The sequence below is a fragment of the Bubalus kerabau genome, chromosome 3 (genome assembly GCF_029407905.1).
Source record: "Bubalus kerabau isolate K-KA32 ecotype Philippines breed swamp buffalo chromosome 3, PCC_UOA_SB_1v2, whole genome shotgun sequence".
Taxonomy (NCBI): Eukaryota; Metazoa; Chordata; class Mammalia; order Artiodactyla; family Bovidae; genus Bubalus; species Bubalus kerabau.
Genome location: NC_073626.1, coordinates 172,595,333 through 172,612,032, shown reverse-complemented (window position 1 = coordinate 172,612,032; position 16,700 = coordinate 172,595,333). Strand labels below are relative to the sequence as shown.

The 16,700-nt window shown below is 47.6% G+C and overlaps 1 long non-coding RNA gene across 1 annotated transcript; it reads left to right on the top strand.

Annotated features, from left to right (window-relative positions):
• Window positions 1-241: 241 nt before the first annotated feature.
• On the top strand, window positions 242-16,344 carry LOC129646857 (uncharacterized). Its single transcript, XR_008712199.1, has 7 exons — window positions 242-1,073; window positions 1,810-1,921; window positions 3,053-3,127; window positions 11,954-12,062; window positions 14,360-14,561; window positions 15,569-15,692; window positions 16,104-16,344. It is a non-coding gene; the product is annotated as an uncharacterized LOC129646857 (long non-coding RNA).
• Window positions 16,345-16,700: the final 356 nt, after the last annotated feature.

The window sequence follows — 16,700 nt, the reverse complement described above, 5'->3', positions numbered from 1 at the left end:
TAAAAGGTACACAGGCCTCTGACCAACCCTGTGAGGCTTCCCGGGTGGCTCAGTGGTAAAGAATCTGCCTGCCAGAATAAACAATGGGGCAAAGACAGCCTCTTCAATACGTGGTGCTGGGAAAACTGGAGAGCTACGTGCAGAAGAATGAAATTAGATCACTACCTAACGCCATACACAAAGATAAACTCAAAATGGATTAAAGACCTGAATATAAGACCAGAAACTATTAAACTCTTAGAGGAGAACATAGGCAGAACACTCGATGGCATAAATCAAAGAAAGATCCTCTATGACCCATGTCCTAGAGAAATGGAAATAAAAACAAAAATAAACAAGTGGGACCTGATTAAACCTAAAAGCTTTTGCACAGCAAAGGAAACTACAAACAGGGTGAAAAGACAATCCTCAGATTGGGAGAAAATAATAGCAAAGGAAACAACTGACGAAGAATTAATTTCCAAAACATACAAGCAGCTCATATAACTCAATACCAGAAAAGCAAACAACCAAATCAAAAAGTGGGAAAGGGACCTGAAGAGACATTTCTCCAAAGAAGACTTACAGATGGCTAACAAACACATGAAAAGATGCTCAACATCACTCATTATTAGAGAAATGCAAATCAAAACTACAGCGATATACCACCTTACACCAGTCAGAACGGCCATCATCAAAAAGTCTACAAACAATAAATGCTGGAGAGGGTGTGAAGAAAAGGAAACCCTCTTGCATTGCTGGTGGGAATGTAAACTGGAACAGCCACTATGGAAGACAGTATGCAGACTCCTTAAAAAGCTAGGAATAAAACCACCATATGACCTAGAAATCCCACTCCTAGGCATATACCCTGAGGATATCAAAACTGAAAGACACATGTACCCCAGTGTTCACTGAAGCACTATTTACAATAGCTAGAACATGGAAGCAACCTAGATATCCATCAATAGATGAATGGATAAGGAAGCTGTGGTACATATATACAATGGAATACTACTCAGCCATGAAAAAGAACACATTTTGAATCTGTTCTAATGAGGTGGATGAAGCTAGAGCCTATTATACAGAGTGAAGTAAGTCATAAAGAGAAATATAAATATTGTATACTGATACATATATATGGAATCTGAAGAGATGTCACTGACGAATTTATTTTCAGGGCAGCAACAGAGAAATAGACATAGAGAACAGATCTATGGACACAGTGGGAGGAGAGGAGGGAGAAAGGGAGATGGATGGAGAGAGTACTTAGAAATTTACAATACCATACGTAAAATAGATCACCAATGGGAACTTGCTGTATGACTCAGGGAACTCAAACAGGGGCTCTGCAACAGGCTAAGGGTAGGATGGGGAACAAGATGGGAAGGAGGTCCAGGAGGGAGGGGACATGGGTGTACCTATGGCTGATTCTTATTGATGTATGACAGAAAACCACAAAATTCTGTAAAGCAATTATCCTTCTATTTAAAAATTTTTTTAAAAAAGAATCTGCCTGCTAATGCAGGAGACATGGGTATGATCCCTGGGTTTGGAAGATCCCGTGGAGTAGGAAATGGCAACTCACTCCAGTGTTCTTGCCTGAAAAATCCCATGAACAGAGGAGCCTGGTGGGCTACAGTCCACAAGGTAGCAAAGAGTCACACACGACTGAATGACTGAGCATGCACGTATGCACAACCGCATCTCATCCCTCTTCTGGGTGGGGAGCGGGGGCAGGCAGGGAAGGCTCCACTGGGAAGAATGTGCATTCTCAGGGGTCTTTGATGGCAGCAGGTGACAGAATTCACTACCTCTGCAACTGTACAGGAATCAGAAAGTGGCCTTCAAGATTTCAAAGGGCATGATTGAGAAGGCTGAAGAGCCTGAACTCCGTCCTGAAGTTGTCTCTTTTGCAGCCTGAGGGATCTAGACATCAGTGGTAGGTTTTCTGTTTGTTTTTAATATATCAGATATGACTTCCCCTGTTTGAAGCAAGCATGTCTGAGGCCAGGTCCAGGGGCCAATGATAGCCAGGGAGCCCCTGAGAATTCTCAGGGCCCTTGGGTGTCTCTGTGCTGTCCCCAGGCCTAGCATAGTGCCTGGGACTGAGGAGACAGTTTATGAAGCTTGAGAATCTGTCCTTACCATACAAAGTGTGTCCTGGGTCATAAAGATTGACAGGGCTTCCCTGGTGGTCCAGTGGTAAAGAATCCGCCTGCCAATATAGGAGACATGGGTTCGATCCCTCTTTGGGGAAGATCCTACATGCCGTGAAGCAACTGGGCCCATGCACCACAACTACTGAGCCTGTACTCTGAGCCTAGGAACCACAACTACTGAAGCCCACACGCCCTAGAGCCTGTGCTCCACGAGAAGCCATAGCAATGAGAAGCCTGTTCCCAGCAACTAGAGAGTGGCCTCTGCTCACCCCAGCTAGTCAAAGCCTGTGCAGCAGTGAAGACCCAGCATAGCCAAAAATAAATAAACAAAGCTATAAAGCTCATTAGAGGCAGAATGAGGGAATGTGTCATGCTGAGTCTATGACAGGTAGCCAAAAGTCATATTAAGCATGCTTAATAACTAGAACTACGTAGGTATCTACAAAGCAGGATGGATTCTGGCTAAAAGATCATCTCTGTGTATAGCAATGGTAGGACCTCTCTGGGGTCTGGCTCACCTAATGTTTTAACAAAATCAGGGGACAGAAGGATGGATGGGCACTCAATAAGGCTTTGAACTGTGCTTCCAGAATTGGTGTGCAAATTGAGGCCACTTGGTTAGTCAGTGGATTAGAATCCAACCTTGACCACTAAGGCTGTGATGGCTGGATCCAGGGCTCTGGTCTAGAAGGTCCTGTGAATTGTCTTGGTGACCTCATATAGAACACCAGCAATCAAGAGGCCAAAATTATTACAGAGTCCAGTTTTCAGGGGCCTCTGGCATCCGAAATAAGGGAGGCTGCAGGGTCTTTTTGGGCCTTGCCTTGGCCTGCGCATGTTCGGCCAGAAACCTGACGTCTGGATTGCTGTCCTGGCAGCGGTAACATACCTGTCTTCCGGCTCTTCCCCAGGGAACATGCTGGAGGAGTCACAATGGCAGAGCAAGCCTCTCCTGTCCTCTGCACTCTGGAAGTCCCCACAGAATGGTAAGGACCTTGTCCAGGGACTGCTGAATGCAACACTGGCCTGTTGCTGCTGTCTGATCATGCTGGGGGTTCTAGGAGTACGTGTGTGTGTGTGTGTGTGTGTGTGTGTGCGTGCGTGCACTCAGTTGTGTCCAACTCTGCAACTCCTTGGATTGTAGCCCACCAGGCTCCTCTATCCATGGGATTTTCCAGGCAAGAAGACTGGAATGGATTGCCATTTCCTTCTCCAGGAAAGGATCTTACTGATCCAGAGATCGAACCTGCATCTCCTGCATTGGCAGGCAGATTCTTTACCCCTGAGCTACCTGGGAAGCCCTCTAGGAGTGCTCAGCTATGACTTATTTAGAATGGAGGATCTTCCTTGAATTAGGTGACCTCATCTGGCTCCTGTTATTCAGTCTCATTTGATAAGGATTTAGCTGTGTGGTTGCCTAGGCTAGCTATTTGAAAACACCCATCATTGAAAGTCAAGTGGCCAGGACTGAGTTTTCTTGTCTCTTAGAGCTATTTCAAGCCACAGTGGTTAGCCTTTGGGGCCCACTATGTAAGTTTCTGTTGAATTCATCTCGTCTAAGCATTAAAGCCTTTTTTAATGCTATCTGTGTCCTGGGAGTTGACTTCTCACAGAATTAGATTCTTTGAAAAATAGACACAAAAGCAGAAGTTTCCTAGCAACATGGCTGCCCTGTGTACATGTTTGGGAGGCTCCCAAACCAGGCAGACATGGGTGGGCTGAGTTAGGGTGGGCTTGGATGAGGGCAGGAAAAATCAGGTCTATGATTTTGAGAGGAGCCTTTGCTAACTTTGGGGTCCAGAGAATATTTCTTTTATTTTGAGGAGATCTATTGACAAGATGCAATGACAAATGAGTTTTTTTAATAGCTGTGGTAACCAGAGAAGTATTATTTCTGGTGTATAAGAGTTTGGCTACTTGAATGTAAAAACCTGGTCAACTCAACCTCAAATATTTTGAATCAAATTGGGGGAGGGGACACTGGCCCACATGTGGTGTTGAAGACCAGGTTCAGGAAATAACAGTACATCAGAACACCTGTCATGTAGGACTTCGCTCCTGACTGGGAGGCCTTGGAGGACCACATGTGTGAGTCCTCAGAATCCACATGGTGTGGCTCAGGCTTCAGAGTATCACCAAATACCGGGTCTTCTGCATATGCAGAAGGCCTTCTCTGCTCACTCACAGGCGCACCTCTGAACTGTTCATCCTCAGAATGTCCAGCTTTATGAACAGACAGGCTCCTCCAATTGACTTCATGAATTGAAAATGATTGGAAGTGATTCTTTTATTGTGACCGCCCTGATTAGGGCCATCATACCATGTGAGGGCCTGGTGAGAAAAAAAGAGAGGTAGGGATTTGATGGCTAAAAGTACTTATGTGGGATTTGTATGTATATGCAACCTAGTTAGATCCTAATTTCCCTTCCAGACTGATGTCCCCTGTTTTGGTGGCCCCAGCCCTGACTCTGGGATATCCTGTTTTAGCTAGAGTTCCCAGTTTTTAATTTTTACAAAGACATCAAGTCCTTGCTGGGAGTGGTCAAGGATTTAATAACTACTCATGGTAAGTTTCTTCCAGACTGTCCTAGTTGGAAGACCTGACCTTCAAAAGATGAATATACCCTTGAAACCAGGGGTCCCCAGCCTCCAGGACCTAATGCCTGATGATCTGAGGTGGAGCTGATGCCATAATGATAGAAATAAAGTGCACAGTAATGTAATGCACTTGAATCATCCCGAATCCATCCCCCACCCCAGTCTGTGGAAAAATTACCTTCCACAAAACTGGTCCCTGGTGCCAAAAAGGTTGGGGACTGCTATTTAAACTGTTTGTGGTATAGTCTGGCTGGAGGACACCCAGCTAGGAGAGTGCTGAATGCGAGGACTGGATGGAGCTCCATGTCCAAGTACCCAGGTGAATATGAGACCAACGGTGTCCTTCGACCAACCTGTTGTATTCTATTCCAGTTGCTCCTGGGTGGGGCCAGGAGCTGTGGGGCTTCCGGCATGGCTTACAGACAGCAGCTGAGGAGCTTGTGGGTATGGTCTCAGTGGCCGTGGGGCGCCCTAGTATAGGGACTCACCTGTGCTGTGTGTCCATACTGTGCCATGTGGTCCACGGTGCTATGTGGACCAGAGTTCGGGAGGCTTTTTGACACCTTGTAATTTGTCACGACGAAGATCATAGTTCCCTGTGAAAGGGAGCCAGATCCTGGCTGTCCTGGGTTTTAGGGTGGAGAGTTGGGTCTTGATTCCTGGTGAAGGACACCATTCTTGGGGGCTGAGAGGGGATATCTGGAAAAGAGCATCTATTAAGCTGAGGAAATGCCATGGTTCCCTTGGGTGGTTTGTCCACTTGGCTGATGTGGTGTGTAGTGCGTACAGGTGAGTGAATATAGGTGAGAGTGAACATGACTGTGTAAAAATGTCAGGGAGGTACAGCAGGAGGTGGCTTATAACACTTACATAGGAAGCCTACTGACCTACGCCAGGCAGTGCATGCTGGGCTGGTCAGAAAGGCAAAAAGATGTAGAGTTCTATCAACCTGTTGTATTCTATCCAGATAACTCCCTACCCATCCCCCCGCCCCCAAATGGGTTGAGTTTGGCAGGTAGAACAAGTCTCAGTACACGCATGGGCTCAGTCATGTCTGACTCTTTGTGGCCCCATGGGCTGTAGCCTGCCAGGCTCCTCTGTTCATGGTATTTTCTAGGCAAGAACTGTGGAGTGAGTTGCCATTTTCTTCTCTGACCTCCTAGTGAAGGGTGACCGATGACCTCTGCCAGAAGAATCCAGGGGTCAGAGCCTTCCAGGGACTGGAAGGGAGGCATGAAGCCCTCACTGAAGCAGTAGCCTGGGCTGGAATCCAAACTCCCCAAGACTCTGCTACAGTGGAAGAGAGCCCAGGGAAATTGTCAGTTACTGTGGTTTAGTCCCACTGTTGCCAGAAAGGATTGTTCAGACCTAGAAGGGTGAAGAAGACTCCCTCCAGTCCAGGCACAGGCTGGGTGACAGCACCCCAGGGCTCAGGCCCAGATGGGGCAGCTAGGATGCAGCTGATGGTCTTGGCACCTGGCCTCCACTTGCCAGCAGAGCCCCCAAGAAGGAGCTGCAGTATCTCCAGCTATTTTAGGGTGGATACAGAAGATGTTATTTGTATCGCCACAGTGTCTGAGGAATAGTACATAAAGTACGTAAAGTGTGCTGGAGATGGTCCAGGGCAAATTCATCAAACTGAAACTTGGTTTCTTCCAGGCTGAGGATCTGTGCGTCTCTGGTGTGGCTTCTGCAAATCCCAGTGCATCCAGCCATTCCAATTCCACAGAACACCCTACTAGCCACTCCCAGAATCATGCAAGTAAATTTCTGGAAACCAGACCAGGGCTAGGGACCCAGTACTATACAGTACAGAAGTTTCAAATGAAAAGAGCTAAAAATTGTTTTCAAAATATATAAGGTATCAACAATGTAACATCGTCATTGAAAGTGTTTGAAATGTCTTTGTAGATCTGAGTTGATCCCAAGTATTAATGGTCCAGGCCTCTTTTATGATGATTATACCACAAACCACCTCAGAGGGCAGGCCAGGTTATGGGTTGGAGATACCACTAAAAAATTATAAATCCCTTCAAGTTCACCAATAATCATTGCAGGCTTATATTAAAATTACCAAGCAAATAAACACTATGGAATGTGTCTAATGAAAATTATGTGAAAACAGCCCAATTTCTATCTCAACATTTCAAATGTAAGTTCCATCACTGACTGTTTTAACAAAAATTATCTCAAAAGTCATGTTGATTAAGTTAAAGGATAAATTCCATCATAGAAAGTATTTATAAGCATTGCTCATATTTCAATTGCCATAATGTTTTTTGCCAAGCTATATTATGATCAAAAACTCAATTCTGCATTTTTGTGTAATCTATATTTTCTAAACATAAATCTGTTCTACAACTTTATACTTTCTTTGAGCAGAACTGGGCACACTCACACAATTACATGCTAAGTTATAAGCGAAACAGAATTTCCACATTTGCTCTATTCAGCCATAAAGGTAACAGCAATTAGCAATTCTACCATTAAAGTAATTCATTAATAATTCTCTTCTCCTAAAATAATGAATGTCCTGAGTCACTCCTTACACAAATTTCTTTGTACCTTTATTTATCTTGATGTTTTAATGTCTTTCCCTGATTCTTAGAATTGGGACCTGCAAAACCATAGACATTTGACATCCGGTGGAACTTCTCCAGATCAATACAGATCAAACCCTGATTTTACTTTAAACATTACCCTGCTCCGTTAAGTAATGAAATCCTTTCATAAAAAGCATTTCCAAAAGTACACTATACAATCAAGTATTAAATTCAAGTAGAAATACCCAGATGTTCACACACTAACAAAAATTTAACAAAATGATACAATTCAAATTGAACAAACCTCTTGGGGGTGGGGTTTGAGGGCAGGGGGAAGGAGCAGGGATCTAAACCAGGGGTAGACATTCTTCCCAGATCTACTCCCAAGCATATAAGTGTTCCTTCATGTCTTTAAAAATTAATAGGGAGCTTTGCACCAAACAACAGTCTCTATCTTCTGATTAAAAAGAATAAAGGAATGAAAAGGTCACATTTTCACCTTCCAACTTTATAATAATCAGACCTCTTAACTCCTCCCGGTCTGGCAGAGATTAGCCTCTGGTTCTCTGTAGCTAAGGGAGATTTGTCCTGGATGTTCTTCTTTGCTCCTTGCTGAGTCATCCGTGAGGCTTGATCACTTCATTTGAGCTCATTTGTCTTTCCTAGGCTTGGAACCAGCATGGCTCACATTTTCATTGCCATTGTAAAGTTCCAACAAGATGATCGCCGATTACTTCACCTTTAATTTTTCCTCCTGTTAATCCCTCTCTGTTTTCTACCCCCGCCCACTCCCGCTCATCTTCTAGTCTGTATTCTAGTTGTTGCTGCTGTTGTTCAGTTGCTAAGTTGTGTCCAGTTCTTTGTGACCCCATGGGCTGCAGCATGCCAGTCTCCTCTGTCCTCTGCTATCTCCCGGAGTTTGCTCAAATTCATGTCCACTGAGTCAGTGATACTATCACATCTCATCCTCTGCTGCCCCCTTCTCTATGTGCCTTCAGTCTTTGCCAGCATCAGGGTCTTTTCCCATCAGTGGGCTCTTTCCCACTCCCTTCTCCATGGGATATTCCCGACCCAGGGATCGAACTGATGTCTCCTGCATTGGCAGGGGGGTTCTTTACTGCTGAGCCACGAGGGAAGCCCCTGTATTTCAGTCCCACCTACAAATCAGAGCACGTCCCACAAGAAGCTTTGCAAGGGTACCTCCTAAGGCCCACAATGACAATTGTACATGTGGGATCTAGTTCCAAGACCAGGGATTGAACCTAAGTCCTCTGCATTGGATGGCAGATTCTTAACCACTGGACCACCAGAGAAGTAACAAGACTGTCTTTAGTATCTTGAAGCAATATTATTAAAATAGCCACAGTTCTTGAAACTCCAACGTGCAGGTCCTGTGCCAGAGTGATTGCTGATTCCAACACAAAAAGGGACAGGCAGTATTTCATCAGATCTAATGCTACTCAGTGTAGGTGAAGCTGCTCAGTCGTGTCCAACTCTTTGCGACCCCGTGGACTGTAGCCCACCAGGCCCCTCTGTCCATGGGATTCTCCAGGCAAGAATACTGGAGTGGGTTGCCATTTCCTTCTTCAGGGGATCTTCCCCTACCCAGGGACCGAACCCAGATCTCCCACATTGCAGGCAGACTCTTTACCACCTGAGCCACCAGGGAATCCCCCTACTCAATGTAACATGAAGGAGAAAACAAGAGAAAAACCCTATCAACTGTATTATAATCTGACATTGATTGCAAAGTGTAGCCTAATTTCAGAGATGTTAAAATGGGAAGAAAAAAAAAAGTGCATCTTAGACTCGATGGTGAATTTTGCAGGGGAAGCTGAAGCTCAGAGAGGCTGTGTGATGTGGCCAGAACCACAAAGCTCATCAGAGGCAGAGCTGGGTTTAGATTGTGCCAGAGTCCCTGCCTCTCCAGAGGTTTGAAGGCTTTTTCTCCCCCGTGGTTTCCTTTTCCTCGCCTGCCTGTTTTCAAGAACCAGTTCCTAAGCCATCTGTCCTGGAAAAAAGAACTTCCCCTTTCGGTTACTACTTTAACTACTTACTAACAGAGAGAAAGCAAGTACTCTTCGGAGACAGCAACCCCTCTTGGCCCTGCCTAATTATAGAGACTGCCCATTGTGCTGTGGCTATATTATTTTTGGCAGGGGGATGGAGGGAGGGGAAGGAGTGGGTGTTGGTGATGGTTATGCTTACCCTCCCCCTTCTCTACTTGCCCTGAGGCAGCAGGGGAGGGGGGGACCCGAAGCCTTTGCAAGTGGATGAATAAAAGCTGATTTAGGAAGCTAGAAGCCGCAGGGCAAATCCACCCACACCTCTCCTGATCAGATCTTCTCACTGTTCCCCAGCAAAATCCGCTACCTGCCTGCTGATCCTGAACTCAGCATCACCCCTTAGACTTCAAAGTTTTTTTTCCTTCTCAAGTGATGTCCTGTGTCTCTGGAGATGAACTCCCCAACTGCTGAGCCCACTGCCGGTTTGTTGGGTGATCTAATAAATACTTAGTGAGGATCAACTTCATAGGACTCTGAAGATGAGTGATAAGCCAGTGCACACACAGTTCCTGCCTGCTTGGGGTTCGCAGTCTAATGAGAGAGACACTTGTCATCAAAGAAGCTTATAAATTACTGTAAAATGAAAACTGTGATAAAAGGTTCTCAGGAAGGCCGGTAGCTGAGATAGTGCTCCTGGAGTATTCCGTGTGCTCCTCTGCATCTCCCAACAACTCCCTCCCCCCGGCCCCCAACCTGCCTTGCAGTTTCAGTTGGGGCCAAGAGATGAATTCTGGCCAAGGATCATGAGTGGATATGATGTGTGTCCCCTCCAGGGAAAGACTTTAAGAACTGATGCCTCTCTTTCAACTCTCTTTGTTCTGTTTTCATGACTGTGTAGATGCTGGAGCTTCAGGATGAAGGAGGGCTACCCAAACCACACTGAATTTTACACTTAGGGGAACTAAACTCCTATTGTGCTTGCTCACTGAGACCTCAGTTTGACTTAGTAGCTGCTGTGCTGTGCTAAGTCATTTTAGTCGTGTCTGACTTTTTGCGACCCCATGCACTATAGCCTGCTAGGCTCCTCTGTCCATGGGATTCTCAAGGCAAGAGTATTGGAGTGGGTTACCGTGCCCTCCTCCAGGAGATCTTCTTGACTCAGGGATCAAACCTCCATCTCTTATGTCTCCTGCATTGGCTGGCAGGTTCTTTACCACTAGTGCCACCTGGGAAACCCCCAGTAGCTGGTAGTAATTGCCTTAACTAAGACAGAATCACAGTTCTTATAAGGGAGAGCAGGGAGACAACTGAGCAGGCAAAGGGCCAGGAAAGGCATCCTTAGGAAAGTGACATTTAGATCAGGGTCCAAAGGAAGAGTGGGAGTTGACTTGGAGAAGAATGTGGGGAAAGGAGCATTCAGACATACTGACAGCCTGTGCAAAGGCCCTGTGATTAGAAGGTGCAGGACTCATTTGATGAAATGGACAACGGGTGGAGGGACAGAGGGGTGTTGTTGAGGGGCGCATCTACCTGCTATCTGGCTGATATGAGACATGCACACTGGGATAGTACTGCTTCTCGAGTCCCCTGAACTGTCAAGGGCTGCAGGATGGGTCACTCAGGCTTGAAATGAGGAGTCTGCTTTACCTTCCTTTTCTCTTGGCCCCTCACAGTCAGTTAGTGGGCACCTGGACAGTGTCTAGACCATGGTCTGCCCCTCTGTGTTGCCCTGTCTGTGCTACTCTTGGGGAGAGGACCCTGGGGAGGAAGGTGGGAGATGGGGTCCTGGGAAGCTCTTATCCAGCATCCCTGGATGAGAGGAGCCTGAGGGTTGCTGAGCAAGAGGACTTCCATCAAATGAGAGGCCATGGTGAGGACCACAGTAAGTGGGGAAGAGGCGTGGGTGTGGGGAACACTGAGGCCCATCCCATCTGAGCCACACTCTCATTGTGTGCTCTGGGGATGCTCCTTCCTCTTGTGAATAGAGTATTGTGTAACATATCAGCCTGGGTTGTCCACTTCATGTTTCTAGGGTACCCAGCAGCCTAAAGGGGGTGTGAACTAAAGGGGGTGTGAGAGTCTGGGCAGCCACCAGTCCCACCCGACTGGTGCTGTGGTCCTCTCTTGCCCCACTGTGTCTCTGTCTCCCTGCATGTACACCTGTTACTCCCTGTTACACACCTGCTCAAAACTCTGCAAAGAGCTCCCTTTTGAGCACAAAGTAAACTGAGGCCTGGAGTCCAAGGACCCTGGATTTCTGGCCTCTGACCACCATTCCATCACTCCCCTCTCAATCCTGTCCTCATCTGAACCTGACCATGGTCCCAGCCCTCTGGGGCAGGACAAGATTGCATCTACCACACAGGGGACCCATTGAGGCAGATCTCATCTTTGTCTAACCAACATCCAGTCCCTACTTCCTGGAATTTAATTGCATGCAGCAGTGTGCCCAGGCTCAGCATTTAAATCTGTCATGGGTCTCATTCCCAGTTCTCTCAATTCTCTTGCAGTTAGGGAAGGCTGTGTGACTCAGCTCCCTCAAAGAGACCTATGTGGGAATCTGCTGGGAGTGAGGGAATAGTTTCTTGAAAAGGGTTTTGCTTTCCTGATAACAGGGGGCACAAACAGCTGAGACCACCTTTTATTCTTCCTTTTCTGACTGCAGATGTGGTGGTTGGAGCAGGAGCAGCCACCTTTGAACCACGAGGCAATGAATGATAGCAGACATCCTGTCATCTGAAGGCTATTAAACCATCGCCAACAGCTGTCTACTTGTGGGCTTATTATGCACATTTTTACTCATTTAGGCCACTGTAGGCATGTTCCTCTTGTTTTCACTGAATGTCATTCCCACCCGATACATCTATCCAAGAGCTTAGCCTCACATTTCTTTCACCTCCTCAACCTCAGTGACTCTTACCTCTCTGCTCCATTTTAGCACCATACCACATCCAAATCCTGGAACCTCTTACCCCTAGAACTATTCACACTCGGTGTCTCAAATATCTAGTACAAGTTCTGCTCCTTTCCTGAACCAAACTCTGATCCTTTCTTATTCCTGGGGTGACTGTGAAAGAGTGCTGTTCCTTTGGAATTGGAAAGTTATTCTGGACTCTATTTGGAAAGGGTCAGGATCCACGTGTAAGCTCTCATTCAGATTTCTTTCCAGTGTTCACCTGGGCTGAGCATTGCTACAACTTCTGGCATCCTGCTTTTCCTCGTGTTTCATGTAGACACCCCCCTTCTACTGTCTTGTCCTGTAATGCAGGAGGTGCACCTAGACACAGGTTTGATCCTAGACACAGGTTCCCTGGGTTGGGAAGACCCCCTGGAGGAGGGCATGGAAATCCACTCCAGTATTCTTGCCTGGAGGATCTTATGGACAGAGGAGCCTGGAGGGCTACAGTCCATGGGGTTGCAAAGAGTCCGACACAACTGAAGCAACTGAGCACTCACTCACTCACTCTACTGTCTCCAAGGATGAAGTAGTCCTCTTGAGGGTCAAATCCAGTTACTCCCTCCCCCATAAACATACCCGGTTCTATTCCCTCTGGCACCTCTAGCACTTGCTGCTGCTGCTGCCAAGTTGCTTCAGTCATGTCCAACTCTGTGCGACCCCATAGATGGCAGCCCACCAGGCTCCGCCGTCCTTGGGATTCTCCAGGCGAGAACACTGGAGTGGGTTGCCATTTCCTTCTCCAATGCATGAAAGTGAAAAGTGAAAGTGAAGTCGCTCAGTCGTGTCCGACTCTTCGAGACCCCATGGACTGCAGCCTGCCAGGCTCCTCCGTCCATGGGATTTTCCAGGCAAGAGTACTGGACTGGGGTGCCATTGCCTTCTCCTCCTATCTCCCTCTGCTGTTTTAACATCTGCCTCCTTGCCTTTCACCTGGAAATATGCTCAAGCTTCCCTCAACACTCACCCCCCGCCCACATGCTCACACCTCCCTTTGACCTAGTACTCTCCCCCTGCACTTCCTCTTTCCTTTCCTTTGGCCCCGAGCTTGGTAAAAGAGCCATCATCATTGGGTGATTCTATCCTTTGCCACTCAATCGCTTTCCATTCCTGACTCTGGTCCTGTCCCAACCAGTCTACTATAACTATTTACAGAAGTCTCCAGGGACTTCCAGATTATCCAGCCCACTGGAGACAATTCAGTCCTTATCTTCCTGGGCTGCTTTGATGTGACACGGTGACCATACTCTCATTTTTCAGACTTCTCAATTCTTTGGCTTCCAAGACAGTTTCAAACCTGGCGTTCTTTCTGCTCAATCACTTCCTCCAAGACTCTTTGATTGAGGGTGTTAAGACCCTAGTCTTGCCCCTTGGAGTTCTATGTTCAGTGTGGGGCTCTTTCCTCTCCTCCTCTGTGTCATTTCTCATGCATCTTAGAATTCCTATCACTTCTATGCTGCTGATTCTCTGATACATATCGTCAGTCCTGATACTGCCTCTAAGGCTGAAACATTTTTTTCGGTCCTCTATGGATTGCTCCTCCATGAAGATGGCGAACCACCCAGTCCAAGCTCCTGGGGGTGTGTACCCTGAGGTCTCAGCTCCTGCTCCTTCTTCAAATCTGACTTCCTGTCTAGTCATGGCAGACTCCCTGGAATGCCGGTACACATCATGATGGCTCACATCTTTTGAGTTTTTACAAACGCAGCTTGAAAATCCCTTCCACTCCTTTCTTTTCCACCTCATTCTTAACTCATCCTCAGTGCTCACCTTAGGTATCACCTCTCTGCCAGGAAGCTTTGCCTGTCTGGCATCTTCAGGCAGAGACACGTGCTGGTCTTGTGGGCATGCCCTCCACCACTGCATGCAGCACAGCCCGTCAGACCCAGCCTGTCTCTACCTTTCCATCTCTCTGTCTCTTTGTCTCTGTCTCTCTCCCTTGTAGCCCCCACCCCTCTGCACACTTTGCAACTCTCCCCTAGCCAGCTGGGGAGGCTTCGTCTTTGCATGGGGCACTGACTCCAATCTAGTATGTCACCTCCCAGCTACAGCATCCCTGGGCCAGCCTCTAAGCCGGGCACTCTTGGGACTTGGAATTCATTTCCACATCCCCAGGAATGTCAGGGAGACAGTGAATGAACGATGACGACTTCAACCTGACTCCTCGTTTTGGCTGGGCTGCCCTGCTCCTGCCACATGGAGATGCTGCTGGGGAAGCGTTCCCTGCAGAAGAAGGCCTCCTTGTTCTCGCTTGGGGCAGTGCCCTCGCTCCGCTTTTAGCCCAGACGGCAGAGGTACCCCACCCTCAGCTTCAGAGGTACAGATTTTCACTTTATAGCCTCGCGCTCAGCCTCCATCTATGGAGGTTAATCCCGTTCCACAGGCTGAGCTCCACATGCTAAGCCTTCCAGTTGGGTCCTGAATCGGTCACCCCCTCTCTTGATGGTGAGTTCCCCCTCTCAGGCCCTTGCTGTCACCAGTCTCTCATTGGAGACAACCTCAGGGCATCATGGACAGAGGGGATCCCGGCAGGCTATAGTCCAAAGGGTCGCAAAGAGTCAGACATGACTGAGCACACACACAGTTCCTCAGAGACGCTTTATACAACGCTGAAGGTCAATAGACCCTGTGGCCAGGGTCAGGATTACTCTGGTTCAGGGAGGCTCCTTGGCCCTGTGCAAATGTGCCTGCTGTCCCCAGGCCAGCTCTGCAGAACAAGAGCACAGGGTAGTGATGCTGAACGCTGTCTCTGTTACATTCTCAGAAACCATTCTGTGGCCTGCGGCCCTCCCAGGAGTGTCACACCACACAGTTGGCCCATCACACAGTTGGGGCAAGAGGCCCCTTTGAGGTCAGCCTGCCGCCTGCACTCGGTTCTGAGTTAGCAGTCTGCTTACACTGTAACTCCCCTGCTGTGATGGCCCCTCTAGAAAGTGCCCCATCTAGACCCACAGCTCCTTCAAAGTCCAGCCCATGACTTCAGGATTCAAGGGTGGCTCTTGTTCAGTCGCTAAGTCATGTCCAACTCTTTGGGACCCTATGGACTGCTGCACACCAGGCTTCCCTGTCCTTCACCATCTTCCTGGAGCTTGCTCAAACTCATGTCCATTGAGTCGGTGTTGCCATCCATCCATCTCATCCTCTGTCGTCCCCTTCTCCTCCTGCCTTCAATCTTTCCCAGCATCAGGGTCTTTTCCAATGAGTTGACTCTTTGCATCAGCTGGCCTAAGTGTTGGAGCTTCAGCTTCAGCATCAGTCCTTGCAATGAATATTCAAGGTTGATTTCCTTTGGCATTGACTGGTTTGATCTCCTTGCTCTCCAAGGGACTCTCAAGAGGCTTCTCCACCACCACAGTTGGAAAGTGGCTCTGGCCAAGCTCAAATGTGGAGAGGGCCTGGGCTAATCGAGATGCCCCCTCAGGTTGGCCCCGAGACGGCTGCATCCCAGGTAGGTATCAGCAGCCTCTTCCCAGAGACTGAACAGGGAGTAGGAGTGGGGGAGGGTGACAGGAGAGGAAGGATCCCCTCTACCCTTCAACTGGCTCTATTTTATATCCTATCTGCCTCCCACAGACTGGGGTACACACTGGATTGCTTTGCTCCCCTGCTCTCTGCCCTCTGCTAAGCTCTTCTCTATTTCCTGAGCTGGCTCCTCCCTTGCTTCCACACGAAATATTTTGCTTAAAAGCTCACTTAGAGGCTTGGAGGGTGGAGTGTGGGGCTGGATTAAGTAATTTAGAATTCTTTATCAAGGCAATAGTCTAACTTGCAAGGCTATTTTCTTTTCTCTATGGAAGTTAAATAGCACCTAGATTTTTTTTAAATTTAGCTTTGGTAACAAATCTTAATATTTCCCCAGGCAGACAAAGCACAGATGAAGGTGGAGGTTCAAAGTCTCACCAATATTTTTCAAACCCGTTGCATACTTTTCTACTCATCCATTCATCACATACAAAGTTCTTGTTCCCCCTCAAGTAAATTAATTGAAAAGTTTTGTTTGGCTGCTTGAGGAAAAGAACTGAGATCCGCCCTTTGTTTTCTGTTTCATATTTTCTGGATAATGAATGAGTCAAACGATGAATAAAGGGCTGGGGGCAGCCCTTTATTCTCATGTCTCCAGTCCCACTGTCCTGGCTCCATTTCTGGCCTCCCTTGTCACCCGCACAGCTGCCCTACATATTTCAGAAGAATGTGGGGTCTCTCCCTGTCTCTGGTTGTGGAGAAACCGTTCCCCAGGAGACGATGGCAGGATGGCAGGACACAACGGGACCGGCGGAGGGGGTGACCTGCAGTTGTCAAGGGGACACCAATGGAGGTCACGGCTCCCCTTGCACTCTGGACATTTGCTCAGGAAGTGGTGGTGGGGGCAGGGGGAGGGTGGTGATAAAGGAGAAATAAGTCACATTTCTTCATACCTGCCTGGGATTACAGAGTATTTAGGGAGCACCTGTTGTGT